The following is a 26428-nucleotide window of genomic DNA, read 5'->3' as shown; positions in this document are numbered from 1 at the left end:
ATGTATATTCTGTTTGATAAGATTGGTCACCTGTTGTACGTTAACAAGGAATTAGTCCTCTTGAAGAAATTGTACTTTTTTAATCGTGGTGGCATTAATTGTTGCTACTATATAGCAAGTAGGCCAAAGATCAAATTTCTACTATGTGCAATTCTCTTCTTTTCCGACAAGCGCACTATTTCAGCGTTGACATCGGTTGCCCCTCATGATTATCTTTTTGTCATAGGAAATGTGTTCTTCCAAGCGCGCGCGTATGTTACGCTAATTCTTTGAAGTATTCGTAATTTTGAGAACATTTTTTGACAGGGAAAGCAAAAACAGTTCACTTTGTCAAGTAGTATTTGCGAACAAATTTAGTGTTAAAAAATGGCAAGCATTCATCAATGAAGGTACTTCGATAATACGTAGTATTAATGGTTACTTGCACAGGAAAGAAACAGAAGAACATCACCGCGGTGAATCAACAACGTGCTAGTGATGAATTAGTGTTGGTAGTACACAAGAAAAGCGGCGGTAACTTAAACCCAATCAACTGCAGGAACCGAAGTCTGCTTTCACTACAAAAGCTATGGTAACTTGAATCTCATCAGTCGAAGGAACTGAAGCCTGTTTTTGTAAGACAGACCAACCTTGTCAGTCATCGCCTGAAGCTTCGCCTGTTCATCTTCCTGATGCTCTGCATGGTGTGGTGTTCATCGTGCTTGTAATTTTGCACATCATATCAATAAACTTGCCCTGACTTGTTTCTCAAAGAGACCAACTCAGCAATCGCACTGCGGGTAACTTCAACGAAGAATCTGACACTCAGATCCTGGCAGTAATCTTCACAGCTACCCTTTTGGTGTGTTCAAGGAACAATCTTGCTCTTCGGAAGAAACATCTATTTCGAAATTTGCTCCGCCAATACCGGTCACCAGTTCCAGCATCAAGTCAGGTAGCCTCCTCCATAGCAATTCTCCATTTCCTGTTCCACAAGCTCATGCAGACTGCCAAAAGCACGAAGGACTTGGCCCTCCATACGGATATAGTTCCTGTTTTCTTCAGCGGTTTTCTAAGGTTCAGAGAACAGATGATTCAGAAAACATGCAGAGCCTCTGCTAGAGCTTATCCTGTGCGCTCCTCCGGGTCAGGCGTTCTGTGCGGGTCTGCTCGTACTGCTCCTCCATGACCGTGTCCATGCCCATGTCGCATCCTTGGCACCACATACCACCGCCAGGAGGTTAAGGATCAAATATATATCTTCAAAGGCCAAACAAAGAATGCATTAGTACTAGCACCGCACAAAGACTAAATTTCAATACCAAGATTGTCCGGTCAAACAAATTACCAGATAAAAGAGCATAATCACAGCATTGCCACAACTCCAAAAGCTCTAGACAAGAACAGAAGGATTCAACCAGTCCAGAAAAGATAATTTGAGCCAACCTTGGCGCAGTGGTGGACCCGGAAACAATTCCGGCCCATAATGTTAGCAGGGAAAAGAGGATCATCGATGTGAATTGGATCAATCCTGCAAAATCAACTATATGGAAAATTACCATAGGCAGAAGGTGACAGAAAGAAACAATGTATTACTGACATCGACTTTTATTACCTGTGCCCTCTTTCTCGGTTCAAATAAATTCCTCTTTGGATGGAAATACGCTTATGGTGTGGATCAAACACATTCCTGTCATCCAGAATGTTTGAAAGCGGTTAGATGTCAGACGCACCAATATATTGCTAATTTAGCTATCCCAAAAGAGAAACCATACATAAGGGTCCTAGTCATTCTAGCATACTTTACACGCTTTTTCCACATCAGGCACTCATCTTTTCCCTTGTGTTTTAAACAATAAAGTGTTCATGCATACTCACTTACACACAAACAATACAGGAAATCCATCAAAAGGCTACCTAGATTCTGCCAAATACAAAACAGCAAAAATGTAGCATAAGTGGCAATTTCAAATAAAAATATGAACTTGCTAAGAAGAGGGGCAAGGGATAAATTTTTATTTTTCCATTGCGACTACTGAAGTTTGAAACTCAAAGCTGGCCAAATATCTACATTCATGTGAGCCGATCATTAAAATAGAATATATTATACAGAAACAAATATCTCACAGAAACAGGATACAGTAATTAAGTTAAAAAAGTGTAGATTCCAAATCAAAATGTCATGATTTTTTAAAAAAATCATGAATACAAATGTCAAAAAAATCAAAATAAAAAATAAAAAAGAATATTAAAACCAAAAGAGAAATAAAGTAATAAAAAACTAAAAACTAAGCAATGCCTTGTAGAACATGCTCAAATAGAGGGAGCTTAGTATCTCAAAGATTTTAAACCAAAGTGAGTTTAAGGGTTGTTAGTTTGAAATGGACTTCTAACTGGTAATGTCCACATTTGCAACAAGAAAGAAAAATGGTGCAACATAATGCATTTTTATTGCTAGTGAATGACAGGAAATAAATTTGTGCACAGAAAGTGGCCTTGTGCACAGAAAGTGGCCTTGTTAGCCCACCACGAATGTCCTCTTGTCACACAAAATGTGTATCTATATCTATATCTATACCAATATAAAAAGACCCAAAGTGGCAGATCCAACTAATCTTGGCCGTCAACCCAAGTCAATCCAACGACCTAGACTGCTCTAATGTCGAGAGCTCAACACGTTTAGCGTGTAATTAATACCATACCATATATTGTGCTAAACATATAATTAACACGTAAATAATATCCTACCTAATATCCGCGCAATTAATATACTGCCTAATATTAACGTGCATTGCATCTACACATTTACTAGTTACTTTAGAAGGAAGAAATGCAAAGTGTACATATCACATTAACATCTACTACATGTGTAATTTTGTAAAGAATTCTTAGTTCTGAGAATAGCTTGTGACAGAGAAAGCAAAAATCGATACTTGCACAAGAAAGAAAGCGCAAGAACATCACTACATCAGCGCAGCAAATCAAGAACATGCTAGTTTCAAATTTGTGTTGGAGTAAACTACAAAAGCGGTAACTTAAATCTGCTTCGCTACAAAAGCAGGAACCGAAGTGTGCTTCGCTACAAAAGCAGCAACTTGAATCTCATCAGCTGCAGGAAACGAAGTCTGCCTTTATAAGACGAGCCAACGCCGTCACCTGACCATGTCCCTGATGCCATAAAGATTGCTCTGACTGTAACTGAAGAGTAGCTCGGCAATCCCATTGGCGAGTAACTGCAACGAAGAATCTGGTACTCGAGATCACGGCAGTAATCATGGCAGTTACCCTCTTGGTGTGTTCAAGGAACAATCTTGCTGTTCCGGAGAAACGACGATCTGAAAATCGCTTTGCTACACCGGACACCACTTCCAGTATCAAGCCTTGTACCAGCTCCAAGTAGGAGTTGCTTCCTACTCTGTTTCCGAACACAGGTAGCCTCCTTCGTAGAATTTCTCCATTTCCTGTTCCACAAGCTGATGTTGACTGCCAAAAGCACAAAGAACTTGTTCCAGGATGTTCTGATTTTCCTTAGGCATTTCCTAAGGTTCAGAGAACAGATGATTCAGGAAACATGTAGAGCCTCTGCTAGAGCTTATCCCGAGTGCTCCTCCGGATCTGGAGTTCTGTGCGGACCTGCTGTACTGCTCCTCAGTGACCTTATAGGTCTGGCAGCACACGTCATTAGGCGATTCCATTTCCGCATCCTTGGCAGCACATACCACCGGCACGAGGTTAAGGATCTATCGTTTATGGTATCAAGTGGATGAGATTTACATACTTACAAAGTGATTAGATATGCTCGTATTACAGAAGTGATAGGTGCTGTACCTTCTGTGTGCAGAGTGCAGCACCATCTTGCTCTTGCATCCAATTCGGCCTAATACCTCAATCAACGGTCTCGGGTTCTAAGCAGCCAGAGGCGAGAGAAGGGCAGCTGGCATTGTACCTTCGAACAAGCCTGCACTAAATAGAAAACCTGAATATGAACATTTTTCGATCAATGTTTTCACACCTACTAGCGCTAAAAACTCACAGGACAACTATTAAGATGTGCAGCAGAAAAAAGAAAATAACCTAGAATTAAGACCAGCTTGGAAATTTGTCTCTACTGACCTTTTCCACCAGCTGCAGTAAGTAACTCGGTGTCTAGACACAGCAGAGGCCATTCCAACCCAACAGTTCCTGTAGCTTGTGGAATCACAGGCTCTTTCCATTGCTACAACTCATTAGAATCAATACTTGGAATTATTTCCTTCAGTAGGCTAAATGATGATGCAGGCATGTTACATTCTGCACTGAACTGCAGTAGCTCGTTTTCTAGAACAGCAAAAGCATCAGCAAAAGCCTGCCATGAAAAGCATCAGAAAATACCGTAAGACTTATTGATCCGTGATTCGCTGGACAAATATTTGTATCTTCAAAGGCCAAACAAACACATTAGTACTAGTACCGTGCAAAGACTAAATTTTAATACCGAGATTCCCCGGTCAAACGAATTATACCACATAAAAGAGCATAATCACAGGATGCCACAACTCCAAAAGCTCTAGACAGCAAAGGATGGATTCAACCAGTCCAGAAAAGATAATTTGAACCAACCTTGATGCATTGGTGGACCCGGAAACAATTCCTGCCCACATTGTTAGCAGGGCAAAGAGGATCATCGATGTGAATTGGATCAATCCTGCAAAATCAACTATATGGAAAATTACCATAGGCAGAAGGTGACAGAAAGAAACAATGTATTACTGACAACGACTTTTATTACCTGTGCCCTCTTTCTCGGTTCAAATAAATTCATCTACTTTGGATGGAAATACGCATATGGCGTGGATCAAACACATTCCTGTCATCCAGAATGTTTGAAAGCAGTTAGAGGTCAGATGCACCAATATATTGCTAATTTAGCTATCCCAAAAGAGAAACCATACACAAGGGTCCTATAGTCATTCTAGCATACTTTAGGGCATCTCCAGCCGCGCCCCCGACAGGCCTCCCCAGGCCACTTTTTCGGCACCGGCGCCGAAAAAACGGCCCAATCGCGCCCCCAGGACGCCGAAAATCGCCGGTTCGGACCTTTTTTCCGCCCAGCGGTCACAGGCCGAACCCGGCGCGCTGGGGAGCCGTTGGGGGCTCCGGCGCTAGGGAAAAGCACGCCTGGCCCACACCGACAGGGGAAAAGTCAAGGTTTTCTTCCCCCAACTCGCCTCGCACCCCCGCGCCGTCGGCCACCACTAGCTATATCCTGGCGACGGCCGCCGCCCTACTCCGCTAGATAGCCATTCCCCGCCGGAAAATAGCAGCGCTTCGCCGCGGCAGCCCCTCCCACAACAGCTGGGCGTTTCCGGCCGCCGTTTCCGGCCGCGGAGGCGCGGTTTAACGGCGGGTACACGCCCACCGAGCGCAAGGTGTTCGGCGTTTTGCCTGTCTCGGCGATGGACTCGGATGAGGAGGAAGAGCTCGCCACGCTGCTGGAGGAGGAAGCCGCGGCCGACGTCCAGGAAGAAGAGCATCTGATGGTGCTCGCCGCCCTCGCCCAGCTGCTGGCGAGCAATGAAAAGCCGCGGCGAGGTGGCTCGGCGCCGGGGCGGGTGAAAGCAAAGAACCGGCATCGTCTGCAAGGCTACTGCATGCTCTACTCCGACTACTTCGCCGATGCTCCACTTCATGGCGAGAGAACATTTCGGCGCCGTTATCGGATGAGCCGAAAGCTCTTCCTCAGGATTGTTAATTCTATCCGGGAGTTCGACAACTACTTCAAGTGCAAGATGGATTGCACTGGCGCTCTTGGATTCACCTCCATCCAGAAGTGCACGACAGCGATGAGGATGCTTGCATATGGAGCTCCCAGTGATTCACTCGACGACTATGGGAGCATGGCCGAGTCCACCAGCATAGAGTGTTTCTACAAGTTCTGTCGGGCAGTGGTGGCAGTGTTTGGGCCACAATACTTGAGAACACCCAACGCGGAAGACACTGCTCGGATCCTAGCCCAGAATGCAGCAAGAGGATTTCCTGGGATGCTTGGAAGCATCGACTGCATGCATTGGAAATGGAAGAACTGCCCATTTGGTTGGCAGGGGATGTACAAAGGCGCCGAAGGCGGTTGCAGTGTGGTGCTTGAGGCGGTAGCCACACAGGACCTCTGGATTTGGCACTCCTTCTTTGGTATGCCAAGAACTCACAATGACATCAACGTGCTGCAGTGCTCTCCTGTTTTTGCCAAGCTCGTTGAGGGCCATTCTCCTCCGGTGAACTTTGAGATCAATGGGCACCAATACAACAAGGGGTACTACCTAGCAGATGGCATCTATCCGAGATGGTCGACATTTGTGAAGACGATCTCAAACCCTGTGCCAGGAGGCAAGAACGCCTGGTTTGCGAAAGTTCAGGAGGCTTGCCGGAAGGATGTCGAGCGGGCATTTGGTGTGCTCCAATCTCGATTCGCTGTTGTTCGGTACCCCGCTCAGACCTGGTCGAAAGATCAAATGTGGGAGATCATGACTTGTCGTGTCATCTTGCACAACATGATCATCGAGAGCGAGCAAGAAGACCCAGTGTTTGACACTGAACCATACTACAGGCAGGGTCCTCTAGCCGAAGTTGATCACCAGCTACCGGCAACTTGGACTGCCTATCTCAGTATGCGTCAGGAGATCCGAGACCCACAGGTGCATCATCAACTGCAGAAAGATCTGATTGAGCACCTATGGAGGCTCAAGGGGGACGCCGTGTGATGAAATACGAGTTTTTATTTGTTGAACTATATAATTTGTATTGAACTATTTGTTTTTGTACTATTTTGTTGAAGTATTTGATTTTTCTGTGATGAAATATGTGATAAGAAATAATTGTGTTGATAATTGAACGCCGAGACACGGCGAAACCACGCCGAATATGGGCCTATTCTCGCCCATATGGGCCGTTTATTCGTCGAAATTGGGCTGCAAAGTGGGCCAATTTCGGCGCCTGGGGGCGAGCTGGGGGCGACGACTGGGCGCAAAACCGCCCCCAGCGCCGAGGGTATCGCCGGCTCGCCCCCAGGGGGCGATTTTTATGCGTCCTGGGGGGGCCAACGGCTGGAGATGCCCTTACACGCTTTTTCCACATCAGGCACTAATCTTTTCCCTTGTGTTTTAAACAATAAAGTGTTAATACATACTCACTTACACACAAACAATACAGGAAATCCATCAAAAGGCTACCTAGATTCTGCCAAATACAAAACAGCAAAAATGTAGCATAAGTGGCAATTTAAAATAAAAATATGAACTTGCTAAGAAGAGGGGCAAGGGATAAATTTTTATTTTTCCATTGCGACTACTGAAGTTTGAAACTCAAAGCTGGCCAATATCTACATTCATGTGAGCCGATCATTAAAATAGAATATATTATACAGAAACAAATATCTCACAGAAACAGGATACAGTAATTAAGTTAAAAAAGTGTAGATTCCAACTGAGCTATGCTATTCAAGATGTGCAACTTACTTGGTTAATAGGCCGACCAAGATGATGTTCATGTTGAAGAAAACGAGTGGTTAACAACACCTGCAAAGGATATTAAAAGATGAAGTTCTTTTCACAGGTCATCTCAAGAGTTAATGTCATTAATTAATACAATATGCTAACATGAAAAGTAAGACCAGGCGGTAAGCATCAACTATGTTATCCAAAGGTGAAAATATATAAGAAAATATAAGTTACCTGGGGATCGTGCTTGTAATGCTGTTAGACATACATTATCAATCACAACAATAACAACAACAACAAAGCATTTAGTCCCAAACAAGTTGGGGTATGCTAGAGGTGAAACCCATACGATCTCGGGACCAACTCATGGTTCTGTCACATGGATAGCAAGCTTCCACGCACCCCTGTCCATGGCTAGTTCTTTGGTGATACTCCGGTCCTTCAGATCTCTCTTTACGGACTCCTCCCATGTCAAGTTCGGTCTACCCCGGCCTCTTTTGACATTATCAACATGTTTTAGTCGTCCGCTATGCACTGGAGCTTCTGGAGGCCTACACTAAATATGGCCAAATCATCTCAGACGATGTTGGACAGGCTTCTCTTCAATCGGTGATACCCCAACTCTATCTCGTATATCATCATTCCGGACTCTGCCCTTCCTTGTTTGGCCACACATCCATCTCAAGATGCGCATCTCCGCCACACCTAACTGTTGAACATGTCGCCTTTTAGTCGGCCAACACTCAGTGCCATACAACATTGCAGGTCTATAAGGGCTCAAAGCTGACCCCTGCTGTTCAATGCTACATACTAAACAAATCCAAAACCCTGCAAATGTTGCCTTCCAGCTTCTCTTTTTCTTTAGTTGAACCATCACCATGACAACATTAAAAATCAGAAATCACACAAAAACTATCATTATTTCATCCTTAGGATCATTTAAGGCGACATGTATATAAGCATCAAGTTGAAAATATTACTACTTTTAATGGGAAATCATTAGTGCTTTCAAGCATGTGACAACTGACAAGAACCAAGAGCAGTGATGATAATTCATACTATGTATAATAGACATGATGCCACTTAAGTATGGCAATAAATTTATGTATAAATCATATAAGATCATTCTACGTAAGGCAATAATCCATAACTACAAGAGCCTAGGCAGACACTTTATGGTTCTGATCAATTGGGGTTGAAGCAGCTCGACAACCCAACATGCCAACATCATAGATGAGGTCCAGGGTATACTTTGAGAAAGAGCTATTCCTTTTTCAGACCTTGCCACTTCTATATCAAGGAAGTACTTGAGTCGACCAAGATCTTTAACTTCAAATGCCTTACTCAGGCACCCCTTTAACCTTGCTATCTCTACGTCATCTTCGCCGGCGATAATGATGTCATCAACATAAACAGCGACGATGGTCATTGTCCCTTTAGGGCTCATTCGGTTTGGAGGAAATCTAAACGTAGGAATTTAAGTAGTATAGGAATTTGATAGGATGGCACTTGCCACCCTAAGGAATTGACTTGCCTCGTTCCTACGCGCAAAATGAGCTTTGAGTGGATGTGTAGTTTCATCCAAAAGCATAGGAAATGAATAGTATTCCTACGAAATTCCTTTACGGATTTCCTACAAACCGAATGCATATATAGGAAATTTTCCTCTGGAATCCTTGTTCCCATGTTTTTCCTATAAAAATCCTCCAAACCGAATGAGGCCTTAAGAGTGTCTATAGAACAATGTATGGTCACCATTTCACCATCCATACTCATGCCACAGACCATCCGTCTAAACTTGTCAAACCAAGCTCTTGGAGACAACTTCAGTCCGTAAAGAGCTTTCTTTAGACTGCATACCTTGACAATAGTCTCTCTTAGAAGTCTAGAACCTAGGTGGAATCTCCATGTATACCTCCTCCTGCAAGTCCGCATGCAAGAAGACATTCTTCACATCAAGTTGGTGTTAAAGCCACACGAAATTTGCCGCACAGGAGAGCAGAATCCTCACGGTGTTCACCTTTGCTACTGGAGCAAAGGTCTCATCGTAGTAAATGCCATATGTTTGGCTGTAACCCCTCGCCACAAGCCTTTCTTTGTACCTTTCAACCTTTCCTTCTGCATTTTGCTTCACAGTGTACACTGTGTATACCCACTTGCAGCTGACTGCTTTCTTTCCTGTCGGAAGGGGTATTAATACCCATGTCTTATTCTTACACAGAACCTCCGGCTCTTCCACCATGGCCACCGCTCCCGTTATGCCCTTCCGAACTCGATACCTACGCTTCCGTCGTGCTCGCCACTGGCGGCCACCTCCATCGCGCTCGCAACCGCATGCTACCTCTTCACCATCTCCAAGTAGGTTGTGCCTCATCTCCATCTCTAGAAGGTTGGTGCCTCATCGCCTTCTACGGAGGCCAACGTCCCACCGCTCCAAGAGGTCACACCTTTTCGCCGCTCCAAGATGCCCCGACGTTCCAGCTGGTCGACACCTCACCATCTTCTCAAGGAGGCCGGCGCCCATCCGCAATCTCCGCGATGTCCGTTGTTGCAGGTCACAATCTTAGCTCCCTCTTTTGCTGCCGCCGGACCTCACAAACAGCAACCTGTCCTGTCGACATGCCTCTCTAGGGGACCATGCCCCTTCACACGCGCCCTATATGCTGCTCTTCCATGCTCCGCTGCTCTCTTCTTTCGTAAGACAGCTAATTCTGTAAAAGAGTAGAAAAACAAAAAAAGGTACAATGTCTTCATTGGACACAATTTCTCTTCCTTGTTGTGTGGTGGCTTTTTAGGCTGTCGCACATGCATTGTCCATCGATGCTTGGTGCTCCTCCATCTATGACGTTGCTCACCCCGATGCCTTCCGTAGGCTACGATAGTGGCTCTACAATGACTCCTCTCGCGACCCCTACAAGCGGTGATGGTCGTTGTACACAAACTTGCCTCACGGCTTTCATTAGTAGTGTTCGTGCACATCACTCCACCGGCTACGCCATGTGCGCCTTCCCTTTGCAACTGGTCCTCGTGTGCATGTAACCTCGTCTCCACCGATTCTACAACAGGTACTAGTCATCATCTAGGCTTACACAAGTGGTGGCGGCCACTCCTCTTCTGGTGATTCTATGTCGACCACTTCAGCAATGTCCTTCACCTTGTAAGAGATTGCACGACTTTTGACACCGACTTACTGCTTCTGGTTCTTCATTGCCTGATGCTTCTTCGTTGACCTCTGCAGTTGAGCCCTTGACTAAAATGGCCCTGTAAGTTTGGGTTAGTTTGGACTCAACTAACCCAAAAATATCCAAACGGGGAGGGTTTGGGTTAGACACCCAAAAAATCTAACCCACCCAAAAGGTGCTTATTTGGGTTAGTTCTCCTTAGGACCACGAAAAAAGGAAAGACCTTTTTCTCTCACTCTCCCCGCAGATCCCTCCCCACTTCCTTGAAGCTTCTCGTCCTCTCCCTCCCTCTCGCACCGCCCGTGAAGGCGCCTCGCCATATTCACGCTCCCGTCCACCGCCGGTAAGCAGCCCCACCCTATCCTCCAGTTCCAACCCCCTCGTCTCCCCGCAGCCCGCCAATAAGCAGTCGCGGCTCCTTGTGCGGCCCGTCCCCGTCGGCCTCGGCCAACATGACTCCTTGCGCAGGGACGACGGATTCAGTCGGTGGGCTGCGCAAGAGGCCAGCGCGGCTCCTTGCCGGGCGAGTCCCCGTCTGCCTCGGCCAGGGCTCGCTCCGCCAAATCCGGCAAAAAATAGGGTCCAAAGTAGCCAAATGATTGAGAAAGAGCATTTATTGTCAATCTAACCCTGCCATCCAAACACCTCTTTGGTTAGAGTTAGTTCAGGGTTGCTTCACGGTTAGAATCTAACTCTAACCTCTAACTGAGTTAGAGTATCCAAACAAGGCCAATGTAGATTACACGACTTCTGTGTCTGCTAGCTACTTCTTTTGGTTCTCCATCAACAGGTTTTGCAAGTTTTGCTACTGATTCTTCTGGTACTGTGAAAACACTTTTTACACAATCAGGTACGCCTCCATGGATGGTACTGGAGCGTCTTTTCATATGGATCCTTGGTACTGGAACGATCCCGATCACTTCTGGAAAACTGCTTCTTGTTCTTCGTCACGTGATGCTTCTTCATCGACCTCTTCAGTTGAGCGGTTGAGCCCCTTACTATGCTGGAGATTACACGGCATCACTGTCTGCTAGCTACTTCTTTTGGTTCTCCATCGACATGCTTTGTAGGTTTTGCTACTTACTCTAAAGGAACTAAGAGACCACCATTTTACAATATCAGGTACACCTCCATGGATCCTTGGTACTGGAGCATCTTCTCATATGAGTTGTGATTCTACCAATTTGTCTTCGATTGCACCTCTAGATTCTCATGTTCATGTTCTTAGATGGTACTTCCCTCCCGGTCAATAGTCGAGGCACTCTTGCCACTTCATCTTTTCATGATCCTTCTTTTCCTCATGTTACTCAACTTTAGTACACTCGGCATAGCATGTTGTGGATTCTTCTGATGAGCCATCTCCCTCGACTACTATGTCTTCTTCTGTTGGCAACACACTGCCTCCAACTCAACCTACTTATGGCTTCCGAGCTCGTCCCGCTTCTGCCTATGAACCGCTACGGTTATTGCGCCGCTCTTATCATAACGTTGTTAATCATCTGAATGGCATCGACAATTGATGCTCTTGGCAGCATCAGCGTGTGGGATCACATTTCTCTTCCCCCTCATGCTCATCTCATCACTTGGAAGGGAACCTAAAAGATTAAGATTCGGATGGTTCTCTTGAGCGTTACAAAGCTCGTCTAGTGGTGAGAACATGGTCATGACTACGATGAGACATTTGCTCCCATATGGCCCACATGACCACTCTTTGCACACTTTTCATTGTGGTTTATGTTCGCCATTGGTATGTGCCTCAGCTTGATGTCAAGAATGCCTACATGTAGCCACTACCTGGGTATTCTCTTCCGGATGGCATGGTTTGTCGTCTTCGTCACTCTTTATATGGTTTTGAGTAAACACATCGTCTCTGGTTTAAGCACCTCGTCTCAGTGGTGACTGCGACTGTTTTTTCGGCGAGTGCTCATGATCCTACACTTCCAGCCACCTTTCAAATCATGGTCGAACACTTCTTCAATATGTCGATCATCATTGGCAATGACTAAGCACATTGCCTTTGTGAAGGCTTGTCATAATGAGTTTCTTATGTCTGATTTTGCTCCTCTTCACTTCTTCCTTGAGATCGAGGTTTCTTCTACCTCTAATGGCTTCTTTATTTTCAAATATAAGAATATCCATTATCTTCTTGCTCATGCTGCTCTTACTGATGAGCGCACTATTGGGACTCCTATGGAGCTCAACATCCACCTTTGTGTCCACCTCCGCTCCCAGCAAGTCTAGATGGGTATCCTTTGCCTAGTTGCGGGTTGCTATGTGTGCTGTCTCGATCCCACATCCCGTGTTCCCTTGTTGGGCGACACCATAAACACATGCTCGAGCAACACCAATGGTGAGCAGAAGCTTGGACAATTGGTGCATACCTGGATTTTACCCACGGGACGCGCCCAAGAACACGGCGCTACCTATCGTCGGGGCCAAGGGCACACAATAGGAGAACGTGGGATGCTTAATCAAGTGCGTGACACAAAATCCGCAAACAGGATAAGGACACCAAGCCGGCTCGGCGGGGAACAGAGAGTGCACAAGAACGTGGAATGTTGGATCAAGTCCCTCTGTCGCCACCGTCAGTCTCTCCGCCTTTGTTGCCCTGTTTACCATTATTTTCAGTAGTGGCATCATCTCCTTGAGTCACTTATGTGGCTCTCATCTCTCATCCTTAGTTAGACATGGTCTTCTTGGATCCGTCTCCGGCGATGTCTTTAGACCGTCAGGGTTGTTGGCATAGACTGTCTCAGCATACTATCGACCTTGTTCACTCTGTGTCTGGGGTTCATCCCCCTTTGCCTTGAAATGAGATCCTCGGTAGCATATTATCTTTATACATGATTTCTCACGACACACCTAGATATACTTTATTTCTTCTCGCAGTGAGGTCTTATCTATACATAAACATTTTGCTGCCATGGTTCACATCCACTTCTCTACGCCTATTCGTGTGTTATGTGATGACTATGCTGGAGAGTGTATCTCCAAGCTCTTGTGTCGAGTCCTTGCTGAGCAGGGTACTCCTGCTCAGATCTCTTGTCCTAGTGCTCATGCTCAGAATGGCATCGCAAGCATCATCGCCTTCTTGAGACGGCTCGTGCATTGATGGTCGTCGCCTCTCTTTCGCCGCATTTTTGGACCAAATTTGTCACCACTAATCTATATCATCATCCTTTAGCCATCCACGGCTCTACAGGGTGGCGTTCCTTTCAAACGTCTCCTTGATGTTTCTTAATCTATTCAACGCTTCAATTGTTTGGTTGTGTTTGCTATGTCCATGCCCCTGGTGAAGGCATCAAACTGGCTGGTCGGTCTGTTGAGTGTGTCTTCGTAGGATACAACGATCGGCATAAGGTATATCTCTGTTAGGATAGTGTTGGTTGTCCGATGCCTGTTTCTCGAGGCGTGACTTTTGATGAGTCTCGTCCGTTGTACCCGTGTCCATCTTCCTTAACTTTTTCGGTGGAGGATATCTCTTTCCTCACTTTTAACGACACTCGTATCACTCATGTTGAGCCCTTATCCATTCATCGTGTTGCTCCTGCTTCTCCGATTATTGCAGATAAAACATCTCTCCTATGATTTTCTCACCTCGCTTATCATAGGATTCTACACCTTCGTCACCGGAGGCTTCCTTGTCACCACCACCTGAGATTGTCCCGATGATTCCTCCTCGTATTCTTCCATCTTTTCCTCACTTTATACACGTCGTCCGCATCTTGTGGATGCATCTACTGATGTGCCATCTTCCGTGTCTCAGACTACTTATGGCTTGCGTCCTCATCCACTTCCGCCTGTTGACCGCCTTGGTCTTCCAAGCGTTGGCGCTGCTGTTCTTGAGCCGACTTCTTATCATGATGTTGTTGTTCATCCCAAATGGCAGCTTGCAATGACAAAGGAGATTATTGCTCATGAGCATATCGGCACATGGGATCTTGTTTCTCTTCCTCCTCGTGTTCGTCTCATCACTTGTGGGTCTACATGGTTAAGACTCGTTGTGATGGTTCTTGAGCATTACAAAGCTTGTCTTGTGGCGCAAGGCTTTCAGCAGGAACATGGTCTTGATTACGATGAGAATTTTTGCTCATGCGAACAACATGACCATTGTTCGCACACTTCTTGTTGTGGCCTTTGTTCACCACTGGTATGTGTCTCGACTTGATGTTAAGAATGCCTTCCTTAATGGTGAGCTGCATGAGGAGGTTTACATGCAGCCATCACTTGGGTATTCTCTTCCTAGCGACATGCTCTTTTTCATCGCTCTCTAAATGGCTTTAAGCAGGCCCTTCATGCCTGGTTTGAGCGTTTTGCCTTTGCGGTAGTTGTCGCAGGTTTTCAACCAGTGCTCATGACCCTACGTTGTTTGTCCACCTTATTGCTCTTGTTCATCACGACCCCGAGTATATTGCCTTTGTGAAGGCACGTCTTAGTGTGCAGTTTGAGCATATGCCCTCCCTTTGCCCTCTTCGCTACTTTCTTGGGGTTGAAGTCTCTTCTTGCTCAAAAAAAGATATACAGGATCTTGCTCGTGTTGCCCTTAATGATGAGCGTATTGTTACAACTTCCATGGAGCTTAATGTTCACCTCCATGCTGCTGATGGTGACCCTCTATCTGATCCGACGCTTTACCGTCATCTTATTGAGAGTCTTGACTATCTCGCTTCCACTCGCCCAAAAGAAGAAACAGACTACAGTGCCCCTTGTTTGTGTGCACCTCCTCCCGTGGTGCTGTCACGCCACCGTCCTACTCTACTTTCCACTATATGCTCTGCAGCATTGTTGTCATCGTGGCTAGGATGGTGGCAAACTCTCTACGATGCCTCTAGAGCCTTCATCCTCTCAGGTGGCATAAACAGTCGAATGGGACAATGTTGCCATGGCTGCTAGCATTCCCTCTCTCTGATCGTGAAGTGTTTGGGAGTGAAACTAAGAGAAATACGGGACAAGAAGATGATGGCTAGCGCATTAGGGGAATAAGGCATAAACAGAATTGTTGAGATGAATTAGGCTCACTACCAGAATGGTTGGTGTATTCTTCTCCAACGTGTGTGCCACACTTTTGATGCAACAGGACCAAGTGGGATATAGTCATACTCTATCAAGCCCAAACGATAACTTCTTTCTTTGGCAAATTTAACCCATGCTTTCAAATAATAATTTGATCCAAACACTAAAGATAGCGTTAACCATAATTCTTTATATCACACCATATTTTAGAATCTAATAACATTTAAGGCGAATTTGAAAAGAAGTGTTTGAGAATTCAATAAACATTCACAGGTTCAAAAAATATGTTTGCAAATTCGAAAAATGTTTACGAACTCAGAAAATGCTCACGTATTCAAAATAAGTTTGTGAACTCAAAAAATGTTTGCGGCCAATTTAATACTCACGGAATATAAATAAGTTTGTGAATACCAAAATTGTTGGCGTATCTCTCAGATCGTGAAATGACCAAGAGAAATACGGAAAAGGAGATGATGACTAGCATATTAGGGGAAGTGAGGCCCAAACAGAATTGTCGAGATGAGTTAGGCCCACTATCAAAATGGTTGGTGTATTCTTCTGCAAAGTGGGCCACGTTTGCAATGATGCAACCAGGACCGAGTGGGATATTAGCCATACTCTCAACCGCAAATGATAATTTTCTTTGTTTCAACAAACTTTACCCTACTTTCAAATAATAATTTGACCCAAACACATAGCGTTGACCATAATTCTTTATACATCACACCATATTTTAGAATCTACCAAGATGTACGCCATATGAAAAAAAGAATATATCTACGCATGTAATTAATATGTAACCATTATATAGGGAGATTTTCCTAGATGTCTAGACCCATGTCTATACTCTACAACACCTTTGATACTCTACAACATTGTACATCTGTAAATAGAAAGGTATGGCTTAATTTATCACCATCGTAATCCCTATTCCAAGCTAGGGGTGTGCATTACATGATGGGAAATACAAAAATCTCTGAACTTTGCCAAACTTCGGAAAAAAACTTACGGAAATAATTACAACTCAAAAGATATAATGACAAGGTGTTTAACAAATATGCATGCATGTTGTGAGTGAACAAAACAAATATCATGATAGATACTAAGAAACAGAATGCATACCGCCACTAACACAGCCACCACTAGCTCCGTCATGGAATATTGAATGGTAAATAGCCCACCATGCTAACTCAGCAGCTTCCTCAACTGACATGTTGAATTGAATTTGTAACTGAAATGTAAAGCACAAACATAAGGGATGCAACTTCAAGATAATATGAACAATGAGCAAAGCAACATATAGAGGTATAAACCTCATCCAAGATACCATAAGCATACAGAGAGCTAGAGAACCTGCTTCCCTTGAGCCTTGCACCCTCGCTATCAACATAGTACCAATGTTTTTCTCTTTTGGAATAAGCTAGCACATATGCCCATGTGTTGCAAAGGGGCATAAATATTCTAGCAGTTCAACACCCATCGTCTACGATTTGAAATTATGGTCGAGAAAAGAGATGTTAAGTTTTCATAAAAATCCTGATACTATACAACAATGGAACTTTGCCACTATATCTACCATTGCTGTTAAACTGAATCAAGGAGGTCAGCTATAAACCATACTGCAAGCAAGATAAGTACCACAAAAACACTAACTGTTAAGCACCTGCTGAGTAGGGTCATATACATTAATCACAATGCAGGAGAATTTCTCTTTTATCCTTGTTAGCGGCACACCATTATACTGAGCACCAGACCCCACAAATACATCATATATCTAAATAATCCAAACTCACATGTATCAAAAATACACCTGCAGAACCCACAGAGGGATCTGCTGATACAGAACCATTTGACAACCGAATAGATAAAAATACATTATGTCCTTGGCGATGAAAGAAGGATTATCTTTGGCGGCATCTCTAGGCTACCATCAAATAGTAGCAGAATCAGACTGTTTAGAAGTAATCGAAGCATGTGCTGAAGTACTTGGTGGCATGAAGGAGCTGCAGTTTTAGTGGATTACGTTGACTTGATTGTGGAAATAGGTACGGTTCAGTTTGCTCACTGTTATCGGGAGGCCAATGCCGTCGCACATGAGATTGCTAAGCATAGCTATGAGGACCATTTATCATGTAATTGGGTAGATGAATCCCCTTTTATTCATGAATCTCTTGTGAACGATGTAAGTTTACTTATTTGATTAATAAAGTAAGCCATGAAGGCATTCACTCAAAAGAAAAAACATAAAATGGCCAGGTTAGCTGTACCATATATAATTTCTCCCCTCCCGCTGCACAAAAACCAATTGAACCTATTGTTTTCAATCCAACGGTAATTAATTTGCTCTACCCAATTGTGTTTCACTCGCAGCAGCTGCTAAATTTAGTTGTAATGTCCATAAACTAAAGAAATTTAGATGGGATATACATGGCAACGTGCAAGCTAGAAATTCAGTATTGGCCATGTTTTGGATTAGGTAAAAACTGCCACACTCGCCAACATTTTGTTAGCAATATGCTTAAAATCCATGATCAGAATAGGAAGGCAGCAGAACCGTTTACATGTTAGTTAGTAATAAGGTTGAGCGCTACTTCCATGCATGAAAATAACACTGATTTGTAGTCCAGTTGAAAACAGCCTACCCAAAAAGCCAAAGTATAAGGCCATGTAAAAATATACCCAGTTGATTTATGTTCATTCCAATCCAATTAGCATAACTACAGAAATATAGTGTATACTGATTAGATATAATCGACATCATGTTAGGGCTGCAATCTATCACTACAGCTTGGCAACTAACAAGTATCAGATCAGACAAGGCAACGGCAACTTACTAGCAGTATAGGTTACCAACCAACAAGCTAATCAGAATGAAATTATACTCTCAGCACAGCGCAAGAAAGGCATGTGTGCATCTTTGCTCCCTAAAATAATAATCAATTAAAGAGCCTGAAGTGTGTTGTTTGTCAAATGTGCCCTTTTTGAGTTCATAGTAAACTTGATATGTCCCTCTCTAAACTTGCATACTACATGTCTAACGTTTACAGTCATGAAGATTTAATCCTGGTAATTAAATAGATATAATACCGTAGTCATCACTCATCATTATAGGTTTCACTTTTTGTTTGCAAACTTTGCAGACTGTACGTACATGGCAAGGTAATAACGATGGAAGCTAAAAATCATTTCTTTTTCAAAAATGGCAGAGATGCATTTAGCTTGGCATGTGATCCAGCGTACCTCAGATGGAGCACCGGCGGTCGGTGTTCCGGTGAAGTAGGTAGAATGGCAAGATTGTATGACGGTATATGGAGCATTGGCAGTCGGCGTTCAGGCGAAGTTGGCAGAGCGGCGAGATTGGATGCTTCCATAGAGCGCTCGACGCCTTCTATATGGCAAAGGAGGGCAGTTCATGTGGACAAAAGAGGGACTTAATACTTTTTGTGATGTGAATTAAGGAAGATGTAAATTAAGGATAACCACACATTAAAGAATGGCTTCTACCAGTTCCGTCCAACACGTGCACAAAGAATAGCAGCTCTTTGACTACAACGACATTATGCCCTAGCACATCATGAAGAGACCTCCATTACATAACCGACCATTATGCGAACAGACAACCATATCATAACTGACCATCAATATATGTATAAACAGTACAACACAAAACAGTAAACATGCTGGACAAACACGTCAAAATCATTGATAGACAAGCATGGAATGCAACAAAAATGTCCGCCTCTGTACAGACCAACACACCATTGTTTTGTTCGAAGCTAAACTTCAATTGTGCACTTAAACCCCACATTTAAACCACAATATATTATGAGCTGACAGAAATCCTTGAATAGAAGGATGCAATCTCACATGCCTCAAAGATAGATTTGTGTATCTTGCAGGGCATCCAGGTCCTAGTAACTTAGTTGATCTTAACTTAATTGGAGCAATTTCCAATAGACTCGAATATCACCTATTCTGATATGTTTGCTCTGTATTAACAGTCAAACAATTTGCTTGATGGATGCACTTCATCATAAATTAGGTGCTATGCTTACCAAACAAAAACTTAACCTAATGGCTACAATAATAATCCAGAATTAAACCAGGAACTTGCATTGGGCGGTAAGGGAAGCCTGCAGTTTTAGCCCCTCACAGATTTTCCTACCAACTATGTATCATCAATTTTTGCACGGAGAGGATCCAGTCATGTACAAACTAACCAGAAATTTTCTGTGTACGTCTACGTCCTAGTGTGTCATCTTTATATCAGATTAAATCATCAAAGCAAAGCCCATCTGACAAGTAAGCGGAGAGAAAGTCGATTGCCTAAGATCAGCAAGACTGACACTGAAGCCGAGTATCTATAGGTCACAAAGGAAAAATTGTGGTGGATGGTTTCATAAGTTTAGTGCCGAGGAAGCCGCGATGCTGACCTGGATACGCTGCGACAGAAGGTAGAGGTGACTACCGCCGACCACCATGCATCAGAGACAATGGAAATGACATTTCAGACTCCTGAAAAGTGTGAAGTTGCAACAGAAATGACATTTTATTAGGAATTCATCAGAAGTAGCATAAACCTATGGTTACGAAATACAGACCACTACTGAGCCTGGACACCGTATAATTGTTGCAATGGACTATTAAACATGGGGTTGCAATCTATGAAGTAGTGCTTATTCGCATTAAAAAAATGGAAGCATTACAGACTATCTAGCAAGGATTGAAGAGTTGGCAGCTTACAAGAATATATTTTTCTGAAGTTTTGCTGGTCCATTGACATCTAACAGCAGATACTAGTTGCATAGAATAGTAGTTGGTGCACGAATCAGAATCAATTGTGTTCGTGGATGAATTGCATTGCATAAGGACAGCTGCAATTGCATCGGGGCATCAACGACAGAAGGGCCAAGATGAGAGACGGCAGCAAGAGCAAGCCTCCAAAGCCCTCGGGCCGGAGGCGGAGCGGCGCGAATCCTGAAGGTGTGGCCGGAGGAAAGACGCGGACGGGGGACGCGCCGAGCGGCGCAGGCCTCCGAAGTGCGGCGCCAGGGAAGGAGCCGCCGATTCCGCCGCCCTGATCTGGCAGCAGCTCCAGAGCTAGGGTTCCGCCGGCTGGTGCGAAGACTGGCAATTTAGGAAGATTTTTGGGGCGGCGGAGGAGACGGAGACGGGGAAGCGGGGGGGATTGGGGAATCGAAGAGGAAGAGGCGGCGGGGGCGCGGCGAAGTCTGTGGGGAAGGATGTGCCTGCCGTTGCCGTGCCAGAAGAAACTGGGTTGGAGTTGGACTTCGTTGGGCCATATGTTGAGGCCCAGGCGGGCGTTGGAATGGGGCGGCTTCGTTGGTGGACGTACTTCTTTCTTAGTGAATTATAGGGATTTTTTTGTCTAAAAAAAGGTGAATTAGGGATTTTATTATTCAACGTTCAAAACATAAGGGATACCAAGCAATTTCAGGAAGTATCCCTACCCACATATGGCGTCCTACAGGAAGAGTCAGAAGCTGCTTTTGCTATTGCATGTGCTTCAAAGTTGGCCTCTCTATTCTCAAACCGAAAGCCGTCATTTGCAAGATCCTAGCTTCTGTGATCGATCTCGCTCGGAACCAAAGCATAGGATGTTGCAGCACCATTGTTGATGTTTGAAATAACTCCAATACAATCCCAGGCAATAACCAGGTATGTGAGATTGAGGTTCCAGGCAAGGGCGAGAGCCTCATTGCATGCATGTGCTTCCACGCTAGCTGGCTCTACTAGGCCGTCAAAAACAAAAACAGAGGTTCACACGTTACAGCCCTCCTTTCCCCTACAGACATCCGCCACTACACCCATATTGCCATGGCGAGATAGTCCACCATCAACTTTTTTTCCAGCTTCTCCCCCGGGTGTCATCCATCTACAAACCCTCTGACAAGGTGTAGCCGAAGAGTTAATGGAACCAGGATTCCAAGCAACAACTATTTTCAGGTTTTCAAGATATTTGTTTGATAAAGTACAGCGTTGTAAGAGGACTCTTAAATTTGTCGTCATGTATCTCCCGTCTCCTCGCCCACCAGATAGCCCACATGGTGATTAACACCCGAGCCAGATCCGATTGATTCATGGATTCAAAAAGCCAAAAAAAGCCATAGATGTGCAACATTTGTCTGATTCGATATCACATGCTCTAGCACCTCTTCATCTCCTAGTGCCCAAAGGCATTGAGCCACGAGGCACTCGAAAAGCAGTGGATCGAACACGACACCTTGCGCTTATGAGCGCACATGGCCAGCCACTTGAGCTGATGAGTTTTGGTGGCTAATACGTAGGGCGGAACATTAAGAACTATCAACAGTGACATATCTAAGGCATATTTTGAAACTTCAAAACGAATGCTTTTTTTCAAAAGGTTAATATTTTTTGAAACCCAACCGTTTTTTCAAAATTGTGAATGTTTTTTCAAAACTCAACATTTTTTGAAATATCTCCAATATTGTTTTGAATCTTGCACATTTTTTGACATTTAAAACTTTTTTGAAAACAAAAATATTTATGTAACTCTGACCAAAATTTGAAACCGCAAACATTGTTTAGATCTGTGATTGTTTTTAAAACGGGGTCATTTTTTGAAATTCTGAACACATTTTCCAAGTGCAAACACTTTTTCAAATTTGCGACCATTTTTTGAAATACAAACATTTTTTAAATTCTGAACAAATCTCAAATAGTTGTTCAAAATATATTTTTTTGAAACACTAACCTTTTTGAAAATGTGAATATTTTTTTCAAAACTTAAAAAAAATTGGACGCAAACATTTTTCTAAATCTCAAATATGTTTTATAACACAAATATTTTTTTTGAATCTTGATTTTTTTCAATTGGAAACTTTTTTAAATGCAAACATTTTTTGAAACTCCAAACGATATTTGAAACAGCAAACATTTTTTGGATCTATTTTTTTTTAAAGGGAACATTTATTGAAATTCTGAACACATTTTGAAAACATTATTTTTTTAAAAAAACGAACATATTCAAATTGGTGAAATTTTTTGGAAAAAACCATATTTTGAAAATGTTCGAAGAAAAGTTTTTTAAAAAGTGACCAAATAGATTTTGAACATGTTTTGAAATTCCCCACAAAAAATAGAATGCAAAGAAAATTTTGAAATTTTAGACATTTATAAAAATGAAAATTGTGAATTATGAAAGAAAAAAGAAACAGAAAAACAAAAAAGGAAAAGGGAAAAGAAAAAGAAGCAGAAAAACAAAAAATATAAAACCAGAAAAAACCCGGTTCAGGACATTTTAGAAGGCTCCCAAAACCGGTTAGCTCACACTCGAGGTGGACCGTCTGCTCGTTTGCCAGCTTCCTGTGTGAAAGGTTGACAGAAGCAGAATGCGCCATATAGGGAATTCCGACGTATAAAAAAGTAGAGCTGTTTGAGCACTTTTTTTGTCCAACTACCTCAATATGAGCAGTTCTTTTTGGAAAGCGGGGCTGCTGGAGATGCTCTTAGTGCCACTGATAAGCAAAGGAGATACATATTAAGTGTCGCCGACTTAGTACATAATATGGAACCAAGGGAGTACATCAGAATGAATGGGTTACTGAAAGCAGTAAACTGCGCATAACAAGTCAGGGAAACACAAGTTACTACTACTTGCATAACAAGCACGAGCAGGTAACAACCCATCTAAGCTTCATTGTGTTGGAGAGACGGGACACGAGTTAACTATACGTGATTCTGTTCTCTAAAAAAAGTTATAACTAGACTTACATACATGACAAGCACATGTTATAATATAAATCATCTTCCTTTGCAACTACCACTATTGTCGTGGAATTGTCACGGTAGATGTCCTAGAGCAAGGACTTAGTCGTAGGCCCATCGCACTAGGAAACTTAAATGGGTTAATTGGGACAAAGGACACGAGAGAGTTTTACACTAGTTCGGCCCCTTACGATGAAGGTAAAAACCTACGTCTAGTTGGGATTGGTATTGCTGGGGTTTCGATCACCAAGAGGCTCAACTTGCCGGCTTGGTTATCGACTTGTTGTTTCTTGCCCTAAGCCGCCACCGGGTCGTCCCTTTATATACATGGTTTGACGCCTGGTGACCTACAGAGTCCCGGCCGGCTCATAATCGTGTCCGGCTCGGTGACTTCCTTTACATGCCTTTCTTTACATACGACGGTTCATAATGTTTGGCCTTAAACCGTCTTTAGGCCTTTGGGCCTTCTATAAGACTCAATAAACTATAATCTTGAATGTTTACTGGGCTTCTTGTGTAACCCGCCATTGGGGCTGACCCGGCCCCTCCTGGGCGGGTCATAACTGATAGTAATATCCCTAATATTAGGCCCCAGGTTGACTTTGAACTTCGTTCTTTGTCAATCTTCAATACTTAGACAAAAATCCATCTTCTTATCTTTGCTGAAATTTTCTTGTAACCCGCCGTGACATCACCTCTTGAAAATGCAAAAAACTTTCATGACGTCATCCTCCAACGGATCTTTTATCTTTAATGTTTCCCGAGAATCGAGGCGCCTGTATAGCTGGATAACCATTTATTCGGCTCTTCCTTGATCTTCGCGCCTGTCTGTTCGCATCTTTTCCTTATAAATAGGCACGCCTCGGCCTTCTCATTCTCCTCTCTCGCTCTGTCTTCTTCCTTGCACAAACCCTCTGTTGATCGAGTTCTGCCGCCGCCGCGCCTCATCTCCGTCTCCATCGACTTTGGCCGCTGCATCAACCTGAACCGATCAGAGAAAACCGCGGCAACGTCCGCAGTAGACCTGCAACCGTAAGTTTTCTTTCCTTTGTTTCTCAGATGTGCATTAGGGTTTCCAAGCTTCTGCGTGTTCTTCGTAGTTCATCATAGTTCTTCCACCGCCAGCTTTTTCTGATCCAAAAAGTCGTATATATGCTCGTGCGGTAGTGTTTTTGTATCACTTCTTGACCCACAGATCCCTTTCTCTGAAAAAAGGCTACTTCAGAACTTACCGACTCCTCTGTACTGAACCTTTTAGGTCTAGAATTGTTTTCATTTTGAACAACCATTTGATCTGGAATAATACCAAGCAATGTAGGAAACTTGTTTGTCTCAATACTTAGCTGAATTTGCCTTTTTCAAATATCTGTAGTCATGGCGGCTTATCATGCCGGCTTAATTTTCCTTTATATGTCATTAGCCCTTAACTAAACCGCCATTACTTGTTTTGCATCTTCATCCCTTAACTATTAATCTCATCGTTAAACTGAACCGGCATGTTGCTTTTCTTTTCAGTTCCTTGCACATCATGCCGTCCAAAACGCCAACCATCTGTAACTGGGTTTCCTCAACCATAACTAAGGAACGTTTAAAAGAGTTCTTCATCATAGGATTTCTGCCAGCGAAAACCGTCATGTCTTACCGTGCCCCTGACCCGGAAGAAGAACGGCCCAATCCGAGAGACGGTGAGGTGATCGTTTTTACTGACCACATGAACCGTGGCTTCTCACCGCCCGGCTCAAAGTTCTTCAGAGAGGTCCTCCATTTTTTCAAGCTCCATCCTCAAGATATCGGGCCTAATTCCATATCTAATATTTGTAACTTCCAAGTACTCTATGAAGTATATCTTCAACAAGAGCCGACCGTGGAGTTATTTAGAGAATACTTTTATCTGAACCGGCAGAATGAGTGCACCAACGGCCTTAGCTTAGAGCTTGGAGGCATATCAATCCAGCGCTGGCAGGGTGCCGTCTTCCCCCTCATTGTCTTACCAAGTCACCCAAAGGACTGGAACCAGACTTGGTTCTACTGCCAGGACACTTCGCCAGCAAACGAGAAGCCCCTACCGGGTTACCGCCCCGATCGTCTTGATTCCAAGTTCACGCTTCCTGACAAGCTTACTGTCGCTGAACGCAAGAGGCTGATACCATCCATCAAAAGGATCAACGCTCTGTTGGGGAAGGGGTTAACTGGAGTTGATCTGACCCGTTGCTGGATCTCATGGCGGGTCATCCCTTTGAGCCGCCGGTCAAAGCTGATGTATGAGTATGGTGGAGGCCCGGATGACTCTCTTCGTCACAGCTCCGTTCAATTGACAGAAGAAGATATTGTCTCAATGTCAACTCTTCTGGTGAACGAGAAATACGAAGATTGCAGTGTTGTCGGGTTAAACCCCTTCTGCCAGCTTAACCCGGTGCCAGAAGTAAGGATGTCGTTATTTCTCTCCTTTGTATTTTCCCAGCTGTATTGTTTTAATACTTGCCCGACTCTTTATCTTGTTTTTATCTGTCCACAGGCCAACTCTGACTTCTGGAAAGTTAAGTATGACCATGAGGCTGCCAAGAAAGTGAAAGCCGCCGCCATAAACGCCAAGAAAACGACCCGGAGGTCGAAAAAGAAGAAAAAGAGCACTACTGAAGATTTGATGAAGCTCGATGATACATCTGACTTGGAGGTAGCCCTTGATTCCCTTGGCTAATTTTTTAACAATCTCATTGACACTGATCATTACCAGGATGACACTGGGGCCAGTCAGGCTGTGGAAGCAGAGGTAACTATCATTTCCTCCGACTCAGAGCCCTTGCCAAGACAAAAAGTTCGACGAGTGATCCGTAAAGTAAGGTTTTCTAACCCTTTAGCTCACTTGGATCCCAACTTTCGTTTGAAAAAACAGCAACATGAAAGCCGCCGTCAAGCTTGGACTGAAGATGAGCCGGCTGTCGTTCTTCAACAAACTCCTCAGAAATGTCCGAATGAGGTTTACTTCTTTCTGTCTTTAACTCTGTTTAATGGATCCTTCCCTTTGTATTT

At 43.8% G+C, this 26428-nt stretch overlaps 1 long non-coding RNA gene across 16 annotated transcripts; it reads right to left on the bottom strand.

Annotated features, from left to right (window-relative positions):
- Positions 1–380: 380 nt before the first annotated feature.
- LOC125519693 lies at positions 381–20907 on the bottom strand. Of its 16 annotated transcripts, none has more exons than XR_007288275.1 (14): positions 20390–20907; positions 20080–20161; positions 19151–19210; positions 18887–19034; positions 17000–17129; positions 16769–16877; positions 7470–7529; positions 4748–4825; positions 4579–4663; positions 4093–4324; positions 3808–3937; positions 1595–3719; positions 1328–1510; positions 381–1239 (listed from the first exon to the last, which is right to left on the bottom strand). It is a non-coding gene; the product is annotated as an uncharacterized LOC125519693 (long non-coding RNA). The 16 variants fall into 16 exon arrangements; XR_007288276.1 differs by having other exon boundaries at positions 18887–19031; XR_007288282.1 differs by lacking the exon at positions 19151–19210 and adding an exon at positions 7150–7191 and having other exon boundaries at positions 4579–4675.
- Positions 20908–26428: the final 5521 nt, after the last annotated feature.

Source organism: Triticum urartu, chromosome 7 (assembly GCF_003073215.2).
Source record: "Triticum urartu cultivar G1812 chromosome 7, Tu2.1, whole genome shotgun sequence".
Taxonomy (NCBI): domain Eukaryota; kingdom Viridiplantae; phylum Streptophyta; class Magnoliopsida; order Poales; family Poaceae; genus Triticum; species Triticum urartu.
This window is presented reverse-complemented; position numbering and strand designations above follow the sequence as displayed.